The sequence below is a fragment of the Protopterus annectens genome, chromosome 8.part0 (genome assembly GCF_019279795.1).
Source record: "Protopterus annectens isolate FY-2018-M chromosome 8.part0, PAN1.0, whole genome shotgun sequence".
NCBI lineage: Eukaryota > Metazoa > Chordata > Ceratodontiformes > Protopteridae > Protopterus > Protopterus annectens.
The window spans coordinates 1,388,228,826-1,388,235,728 of record NC_056741.1 but is presented as its reverse complement, the minus strand read 5'-3'; positions in this window follow the sequence as shown (position 1 = coordinate 1,388,235,728).

The following is a 6,903-nucleotide window of genomic DNA, read 5'->3' as shown; positions in this document are numbered from 1 at the left end:
CGAAATAAAGTTTGAAACCTTCATCCTAGGCGATGTTAATATTGATTGGAATAAAATTAACTCACCTTCTCCCTCCTTATTCATTAACCTGTACAACTTTACCCAAGTAATTCACACTATCTGCGCCCAAATAAACACCACCCCCAAGATCCATCATCGATTGGATCTTAGTCTCCACCCAAACAAAATAACACTCTCTGGCACTATCCCAGACACCTTTAGTGACCATCTCCCTGCATTCATACATCGCTCAAACAACACCACTAAACATCAGCACCATTACATCAACCCCACAAAATTCACCAACACTCTTAAACACATTAACTGGCAAATCCTAAATACTCTTCCCTTGACAGCGCGGTACGTAGAACATTTTAACTCCATTTTCCTAAAAATTCTCAACTCCCAAGCCCCACCAAGAAACAAACAAGTCAAAACTAATTCTGCTCCATGGCTTTCCAAAGAAACCAAACAGATCATGAATTGTAGGGACAAATACTGGAAGCTCTACCAGAAAAATAAGATGCCTTCCACCCTGCTTCAATACACCCAACTGCAAAAAACTAATCACCTCTGATAAAAAAAACTATTGTAATAAACTTCAGTCTAACAATAATGTTAACCCAAAACAATTCTGGAAATCTATTAATTCCCTACTCCACCTAGGATCCAGGAATAATCCCTGCCCAGACCCTAGCATAACTGACTCAGAACTCAGCTCTCTCTTTAACACATTTTTTACTGACTCTATAGCTAATCTTACCAAATCTTTCCCAGACAACAATCCTTCCTACTCTCATTCCTCTACTCCCTCCTACCCTCTTAACTCCCCTCCTAATTTACATCTCAAATCTGTTCCAACTACTATTATAAAAAGACTTCTCACTAAACTAAAGCCTTGCTCAAATGCCCTGACAACTCCTTCCTCAAAGCTGCTGCTGAAGGTATTGCCATCCCTGTCAGCATCCTAATCAATAGATCTTTAAAAGAATCTAAACTCTGGTGTTCTGCCTTCATCCTTCCTTTTCATAAAGGAGGCAAAAACACTAATATCTCCAACTGCCCTTCTTTCACCTATATCAAAAATTCTTGAAAAATGTGTCCACCACCAACTTATGCCTTTCTTAACCCAAAATAACCTCATAACTCCCACCCAGCATGGTTTCTGCCCACAGCACCATTACCGCCTTACTATCCTTCTTAGAAACAGTAAATCAGGCCTGAGACTCTGTTTTACTAGTATCCTCAACACTACTTGATCTTTCTAAAGCCTTCAACACTATCTCCCACAAACACCTTCTCTGCCATCTCTCCAACCTTCATCTCTCCCTGAAACCCTCTCCTGGTTCTCAAGCTACCTATCTGACAGATCACAAGCTGTCAGATGGAATAACTCTACCTCCTCCTTCCTACCGGTGTTCCCCAGGGATCCATCCTTGGACCCATGCTCTTCAACATCTTCATAAATAACCTTCACACTGTCATCCCTGACACAACAGTTATCCAATACGCTGATGACTCCACCTTAGTTTGCCAACCTGCCAGAACTACTGTCAAAATCTCAAATAGCTTTTTGAGAACTGGATGCACTGCAACCATCTCTAACTCTAATAAATCTAAAATACTTCTCTTCCCACCCACCAGGGCCTACGACAAAATGCTTACAAAGTCCATAAGCAAAGCGACACTGACATAGAAGAGGTTCCTGCTGCAAAGCTCCTTGGTATCACCAGAGATGAATACCTTAAATTTGATATCCATGTACAACAAAACATCAAGAAAACCCACCAAAAACTTGGTATGCTCTACAGGAATAACTGCTTTCTCTCCAACTCCTCCAGGCATACTTTAGCAACTACCTATCTCCTTCCTTCCTTACTATATGAAGGCCCTCTTGTAACTAACCTGTCTTCTTGCATCAGCTCTAAACTTGAAACTTGCTATAATAAAATCTCCAAATTCGCAACCAAATCCAAAACCTGTACTCACCACTGCCTCACCCTACAGTCATTGAACTGGCTGGAACTCCCTAACTACCTCGACTACCTCCAACTTACCACCACTCACAAATTAATATTCTTTCCAAATAAGTGCCCAGCACTAACAAACATCCTTCCCCTTACATCCCAACCAGATCCCTGAGATCTGAACATCAAAATTTAATCTCTATTCATAAACCCAAATGCCCTGCAGGCCAACTCCTTCTCTCTTTCATTGTAGGCAAAAAATGGAACTCTCTTCCTCCCACAGGGGACGATACCTGACCCGAATCTTTCAAGACACAACTTTTCTGATTTCTATCTTCCAAACGCAAATGCTCCTGCTTTCACCCTACATAAATACAAATAAATTTCCCCATAGAGCCTACTAAACTCCTGCTGCAAACTTCACTACTTCCTCTCCTTATCTATTTACCTTACACAAACCTAATCCATCACCTTCTGATCATTCAATTTCTCTCTCAACTCCTAGCATGTATATAACGCAACTATCCAGTAATCACTGATGCCTATTTCTTGACAATTGATTCTTATTGCTCTGAATGTAAAAACCTGCAACCTTTGTCTCATTGCATGTACAATGACAATTTATTCTTTTACTATACCTGTTTTGTATGAATTCATACATGTATTTTACCTTTGCATTTGGCATTTTTTGTAACCTCTAATTGTGTTTCTTATGGAGCTTTTCTCCCCGGGCCTCCACTGAAAATGGGCACATTCTGGCCCAGTGGACTTCCCCGGTAATCAAACTGAAAATAAATAAATAAAACAGTTGGAAAGGCCACAGAAATACCTCACTAAAAGAATCACAGGCCTAAAGCAGATGCCATATGCTGACTGTCTAAAAAAACTCCAGCTATACTCTGCGGCATATCCTTGACTCAGAGGTGATCTCTGCTTAACATACAAGGCCATGTCAAACCCTGAGCTGTTGGACATGCTCCACTTAAAGAAATCCCAATCCCTCAGAGCCACAAGCTCCAGGGATCTAAACCTTGTCATCATAATGAACAAAACATGCTGGAGGGATAGGTTCCTGACCCAGAGACTCCCCATACTCTGGAATAGACTGCCCATACATGTCAAGCAGAGTGCCTCATTGGCCCTCTTCAAAAGGAACCTTGATGATTGGATGGGAGATAGGAAATTCACCCCAGGGATCATGTCAGTTGCCCTGCTAGACAGGGGTCCAGAGAAGTAAATATTGTGAGAAGAAATATCCAGGGAATTGTTTATGGCTAGGCTTGCATAGGCCCTAGGGCTGATAGCCTAGTACCAACCTATGAACCTAGAGATACAAAAACAAGTAAAAACATCCAAGGGCACAAAATCAAATCAAACTACAAAACCATGGGTGCATGATAAGGGAGTGTGATACTTGTATGTGCTAAACTGTATTTTTGTACACAATAAAGAATTACATTATGTTTGGTTCAGATCTGTTTTTAATCTAGGAGAAGCCTCACACGCTAACCTAACAGTGCTTTTTTGTAGAAGGTTTTGTGTACTAGTGGTGCTAATATGCATTAATTTGCTCATGTGACACATAAGATCATTGATAAACATTTTGTTCCTATCTAACAAGAGAAAATGTCCAAAAGAATGAAAGAACTGGCATGTTAGATGCCTACATTTTTTTCTGGTACTGGAATCCTTGATATATTGTATGTTTAGAATAGCACATATACACACACACACACACACACACACACACACACACACACACACACACACACACACACACACAAGCGGGCGCATTAGCCTAGCACATACAGACAGCCATGCATCTCTTTCTATGTACACTGATATATATATATATATATATATATATATATATATATATACACACACACACACACACACACACACACACACACACACACACACACACACACACACACACACACACCACACACAAGCTGGCGCATTAGCCTAGCACATACAGACAGCCATGCATCTCTTTCTATGTACACTGATATATATATATATATATATATATATATATATATATATATATATATATATACATACACACACACACACACACACACACACACACACACACACACACACACACACACACACATACACGCCCAAAAAATTCAATGAAAGTAAAAAAACAAATAAGTAAATAAAAGTAATGTAAGCCTCATGGACTATAAATGAAAACACCAACAATAAATACAAACATAGCATATTAAAACTGGCCAATGCAACACCACTGAAGTAACAACTGCAATTAAAAATATGTAAACTCCGGTTTCTAATACATTTCATTAATTAAGGAAAATCACAACCACACACAGGAAGTACAAATTCTTCACTACTTTCTGAAACACCAGCAATAAAAATGACAGATGATAAACTCTAAAAAAATGCAAATGAAAACCTCAGAAACAAAATAAAATAAACAGAAGCAAGCATTTACACGTTTGCCCCACCATGCCCCCTAAATTATATATACTAATTCCATTGTCACACAACCATAATAAAAAATGGGAAATGTCACCTTAAAGACTATAGTCAATAAAACAAAACTCAGCTAAAGCATAATCTGATTAAACACTGACTTGAGTAAAAAAAATAAATCTTACTTTTGACAAACAGATTGTATTACATATATTTAAACACACACACACACACACACACACACATATATTTATATAAAATTATGTTTTTGCTGTAAAGACTCATTGATGCATTAGCGATCACACACCGCTGAGGACATCAGTTATCAAAAATGTTAGACATCGACTGAAAGCCCATCACAACCGCTCAACAAATGCAGTTGTGTTTGTGATTGCTTCACAACTACCTAACCTTATGCTCTATGAACAAAACCCAGCAATACCAGTAGCTTCTACATATCTACTGCTACTACAGGCAAGCTCTCCAAATTGCCACTAAAGCTTAGCATATGCACATGAAGTCTTCCATTCATGTACTCTACTGCAGAGAGCTACTCCAGGTATTCACTCCATTGTCTGTCATACCTCTAACATGGTAGCTCAACTTCCACACCCCTTACTTAGCGCCATAGTTACTCAACCACATCCAACACGAAACATCCAACACTATGCTACACCTGAGGGAATGTGAGTTGACTATAGCAGGGCTTCTTAAACGTTTTCCACTCAAGATCCAATTTTCGCAAGAGAAACTTTTACGCAACTCCAAATATATTGGTATAGAAATAATACATTTACTGGTAATAAATCAAAAAGAAATTTATTTTTTAAAAATTCTTATAATACAGCACTATTTGTTACATTGTGTTTTAAATTTTATTGTTTTGAACATTTTTCCAATAAGCAGTAAAACAAAACATATGAACCAATAATGACAAAACTGCCCAATTCAGAACATTTCAACTATAAAAGGCCACTCAAACTTCTGTCATTACAATCTACCAATATCAGTCAACTTGCACAATCTCTGCAAAAGTAAACGTCACCTCAATAATTCCACATTAAAGAGATCTGAAATTAATGAAGAGGTTGTTGCTAACAAACAACTTTATATTGCGGTGTTTCATCTACAACTTCAGTGCCTGCTGCCCTTGAAGAATAAATTGCTTATGTTACATTAAAAAAATGGTAAGTTGGTAATATTGCAACAGGGATTGGATGGCAAACTGAAAACAGGTTCATAGTTACTAGGCATCTCATCCAAAGGAGGACATACTGAGGACTCCAGCACCCTGCCTCATTTATTACTGGATAATAGGTTAATGCCCACATGAGCTGCCACTACTATTGTGTTGATTCATGACAGCAAGGTTCAGATTCAAGATAAAATAAAAATAAAGTAAAATTAAATCAAACAAAAGTTCTGCTGTGACAAGTTGTTAACAAAGTTATCTGATCAACACAAAGAAGAATGCCAGAAAGTAGAAAAGTTAATTTAGGCAGACAGAAGATGCACTTTCTAAGCAAGATACACTTAAATATTTTAGTCTATACATGAGATGAAAGATTCCACAGCAGAAAAGGAGAGCAGTTAATGAAGGTGGGACAGAGGGTATTTTAACAAATAAAGTGTCAGCAGAAGATGAGACTGACTTTAGTATGTTGGAAGAAAGTAATACTGATTTGCCACCTCTGCTGTTCAACACGTTTGTTAGATTATGAATTTACTGCATTGCTAACTATTACATTTGCTAGATTAGGAAAACAGAATTAACTTCAATCATGCCATATGGACAGATATTTAACTTCCTATAACTATACTTGGAAGTACTGAGTCTCTATGTTTTCAAGGAAAAAAAGCATTTATTATGATTAATATTGTAAAATGTAGTGCATGTATATATTCTCAGATAATTTGTCAGTATTCTTCTAAAACTATTAAAATTTAGTTCTTAACAGACAATTTTATTTTTTCCAGACAGTCAATATGCTGTTCAGCAAAGGCAGTCCACATGTCCAGAAACTTTTTACTCTTGCCAAATTTTTCACAACCCCAACATTCATTTACATGACCCCATATGGGGTCGTGACCTATAGTCTAAGAAGCCCACATCAGCTGTGTAGTGTATGAGCAATTTGTGATACCTCTTCTACCCATTGACAAATGTGTTTATTCAACAAATACACATAGATCGTGTGTGTGTGTGTGTGTGTGTGTGTGTGTGTGTGTGTGTGTGTGTGTGTGTGTGTGTGTGTGTGTGTGTATACACACACACTTATATTTTATATATATATATATATATATATATATATATATATATATATATATATATATATATATATATATATATATATATATTGCAGACCTACATATTCACATACACATGCAGACAAGCATTAGCGTACATGTGTGCACTCACATGCATGTATTACCCCCCCACACACACACAAACACATAGATATGCACAAGCTCATGGAGACTGAGATGAAAA